This window comes from Molossus molossus, unplaced genomic scaffold (assembly GCF_014108415.1).
Source record: "Molossus molossus isolate mMolMol1 unplaced genomic scaffold, mMolMol1.p scaffold_m16_p_8, whole genome shotgun sequence".
Lineage (NCBI taxonomy): Eukaryota > Metazoa > Chordata > Mammalia > Chiroptera > Molossidae > Molossus > Molossus molossus.
The window spans coordinates 9059774-9063866 of NW_023425402.1; positions in this window are offsets into that span (position 1 = coordinate 9059774).

The window sequence follows — 4093 nt, forward strand, 5'->3', positions numbered from 1 at the left end:
ACTTCCTCCACTCAGTCTGAAAAGGAAGTGGTACCAACTAAAGGTGCAATGATGAGTAGCTTCTTTTATTGTCATCTTCTTCCCATTAATTGAAAATTCCTAGAAATTCTCACCTCTTCCAGGAAGCTTTCAGGGAGTGATCACAGTGATTGCTGTCCTCCCAGCTTTGCCCATTCTGAGTTGAATGAGCCCGTATCCATGTCCTAGGAAACTTGCCTCCCTGTTTCCCAGTTAGCTAGTCCAACCCCAAACAGCAGTTAATTGTACTTCTTTGTCTTTGGGGTGCATTATGGGGGGACAGGGAACCCCACTGACTCAGCTGACATTCTCTTGAGTTTGTCATCTCAGAACATCTATACTGGCCTGGAGGAGAAAGAAGTCTCCTGATGGGGAGGCACTGGGGTGGGGTTGGGAGTGGGGGCAGAGGACCAAATTGGAGCCAAGCTGGGATTGAACATTTGCTGTAGCTAATCCACTTGTGAATATGCCGCAGCTAATTGTATGCAGTGTAAATACCTTGACAGCCTGTTTGCTGTGCCTGTAAATTCAGTCATCTCGTCCCCCAAGTGAGCCCCGCCTGCTGCCTCAGCCAGAGCCCTGAGTCTGACAATGGGAGGCAGCGAAGGGAAGGAAAAGAGCACTAGGCTTGGGAGCCCTCAGTCCTGCCTTCCAGTCCTAACCTTGCGAGGCTGTAAAGTTGGTAGGACCCCAATCTCTCAGAGTGATTGAGAGACATAATAGCTGATACCATATACCAGGCACTGTTCTAAGCCCTTCATGAGTACTAACTATTTAATCCTCATTACAATTATGTGAGACATTACAATTATGCTGTTATTCTCATAGAACAGCAAAGATTCAGTGACTCATGAAACTGCTCAGGGCCTAACTGGACTTTGATCTAGGTAGCTGGTCTCTGTGACCTTGCCCTGTCCCACTCTCTATACTGAGGAGACCTAAAGGCTTCCGTGCCTACTAAGTGTTTTCACAAGCAGAGAGCTAGACCACTGGACCTGAGCAGGATGAGGCCCGAGGCCTGGATGCTCAGTGGTCAGCAACCAACGGCCAATTCTTGAGCTCCACCCAAGATGCTCTAAGAAAAATCCCATTATTCTCCCCAGAGAAAGTCCAGCGCTTGGGCTCCAGGAGGTCTCAGGAACTAGTTGCCGACTGAGGGTGTGTGACAGGCCAGGGAACCAGCGCCAAGCCTTGGAGCCGCCGCAGGGTAGCGCTGGGCCTTTGTCGTGACAGTGTATTACTAGAAAGCTCCCCGTCTGCTCTGCCTCTTGCTCACTCACCTCCAGCAAGTCAGCCTGGAAGAGGAGAGGGAGAAAGAAAGAAAGAGTCTTTGAGGGGATGTTGTCATCGCCTTGCGAGGGAAATTGTCTCTGAAAATCATACAGTGGCAGGTATCGATTCAATCTCAGGGCAAGACACTTTCTCTCAGGTGGGAAGGCTGGCTGGGAGGGGATGAGCAACGGGGAGAGTTACGATCCCGCTGAAAGACGGGTTTATTAAATCGGGCTCTAACAAATAGCCAATTAACTGTTCCAGCTGCTAATTAGTAAGCAGTTAGCTCCTATTATAAACCGTGCTGCTCGAGACTAGTAATAATGCAATCCTGTGATGACACCTTTGGAGAGGAGGGGTCTCAGAGACCTCTGTGGCCTAAGGTCTGCAGCCTGTCCACCCCCTCCTCATCCATACCCCCAGCAGGCTCTCCCTGAGTGAATGCAGGCTTCAGGAGAGCAGGGACCCTGTCTGTATGTCCACTATTTATTCATATAACAAATATTTAATGGACCACCACATTCCAGGCACTACTCTAGGCACTGCAGGTTCAATGTGAACAAAACAGACAAGAACACTGCCCTCCAGGCAGCTGCATTCTAGTAAAAAGACAGACAATAGACTAAGTAAATAAGGAAAATAAATAGTATTTAGATGGTAAAGAAAATACTAAAGCGAGGAGGAGGAGGAGGAGGAGGAAATGTGAGGGATGACATATTAGAGAGGGTGTCAGAGAAGATCCCACTGACATTTGAGCCTTGACCTTGAAGAGAAGAGGGATCCAACAGTGTCAATATCTGGAGGAAGAGCATTGCAGGGAATGGGGGGTAGGGGGGTTGGCAAGTGCAAAGGCCCTGCAGTGGTGAGGGGAGTGTGGCTGCAGCTGGGTAGGGGAGAGAAAGTAGAGTAGAGATTAAAGGGGCAGGTCATTTGGGCCCTGGGGTTATTGTGAGATGTTGGGTTTTACTTGGAGTAAAATAGGAACTATGGCAGGGTTTGAACAGAGGAGGAACAGGATCTGACTATAATTTAGCAAGCTCTGGGTCTGGGTGAGGAATTGATTGAAGGGATGCTATAACACCTGGCACCCAGTGGGTGCTCAATAAATGCTTATATAAATTGACAGTGAATATTGATGGGACTGGATTATACATCTAGGAAACAGGCTCACTTTGGAAAGATCAATCTATTTGGACTCTTTTGTAAATTTTACAACTGTCACCAAAGGTGCCCTCCCTTTGAACTTTCCAAGGAACTCCACACCCACTATCCTACTTGGTCTTTAAATTTTTTTCCTTTATTGATTTGAGAGAGAGAGATAGAAACATTGATGAGAGACAACATCAATTGGCCACCTCCTGCATTTCCCCATTGGGGATTGGGCCCACAACCTGGGCATGTGTCCTGACCAGGAATTGAACTGGCGACATGGGTCAATGCTCAACCACTGAACCACACCAGCCGGACCCTACTTGATCTATAAATTGTCCCTGTGAGAGGCAAGTTAAGGTGGCCCCCTCCATTTTACAGATGTGAAAACTGAGGCAAAGAAACATTCACTGACTGGCTTAACAGTGAGTTACTGGAAATACAAGTCCTAGATTAATGGAAGTGGGGATACAAAAGAAACAGGTGTCCTTTCCCACTTTCTGGCCACTGTGTCACAACGATGCCTGCCTCACCATGTGATCTTTCCTCTCTGGGCTCCAGATTCTCATTTCCACAATGAGCAGATGTGCCTAGACTGGTTCCAAGATCCCCAAGCCCAGACTCCAAAGCCCGGTGAGCTGTGTCTGAGGCCTGATATCTAGATGCCACCATTTCCCAAGTGAGGGTCACCTGGGCTGTCCTGAGTCCCTTTGTCCATGCTAATGTTGGAACAGGGGAGGTTTTGTTTAATTTTTGAATTGATAGTTCAGTGGATCAAAAGTAACTTGGTTTTAACACCAGCTTGCAAAACACATGGTCTTCCCCTCTGAACGGGCGGAAGGAGCACTGATTTTCTTACCCAGCTCTGCTTCCCAAGGGGGTATCTGGGAAGAAGGTGACCAGAAGGGAAAGACAGGTTCTTTTGATTATTTATTTGTTAATTAAATAAATGTTTACTGAGCCAGGCGTTTGCCTACATCATACTGGGCACTCTGTTAAAGACATCCAACAAGTAAAGACACAGCCTTGTCCTCGGGGAGCCCCAATCTGAGGGGGAGACTTAGCCCCTACCCTCAGGGTCCCCAACTGAAGTGAAAAGAATGCTACCCTGGCCCTGGCCGGTTTGGCTCAGTGGTTAGAGCGTCGGCCTGTGGTCCGGAGAGACCCAGGTTCGGTTCCCGCTAGGGGCACGTACCTTGGTGGCAGTTTGTCCCCGGCCCTGGTTGGGTCGTGCTGGTGGCAGCCGCTCGATGTGTCGCTTTCATGTAGATGTTTCTCTCTCTCTCTCTCTCTCTCTCTCCCCCCCTCCCTCCCACTCTATCTGAACAAAATATTGAAAAATGTCCTCGGGTGAGGATAAAAAAAAAAGAATGCTACCCTAGGGTTATAGGTCCTGGTATGGAAATGGAGCCAGGATACAGATGTAGGAGCCGACACACTGTAACCAATCGTAATCAAGTTCACTTCATGGCTAAGAGCTAAGAGGATGGGGAACAATGAAGGCATGGGGCCGTTTACTCTTTCTTGGCTCTCTTAGGGCAAGATGGCTTCCTACCCATTAAGCCTGGTTGCCTGCAACCTTCTTCTTTTTTTTTTTTTTTTTTGTACAGATAGAGTGGGAGGGAGAGAGAGGAAGGGAGAGAGAGTGAGGAAC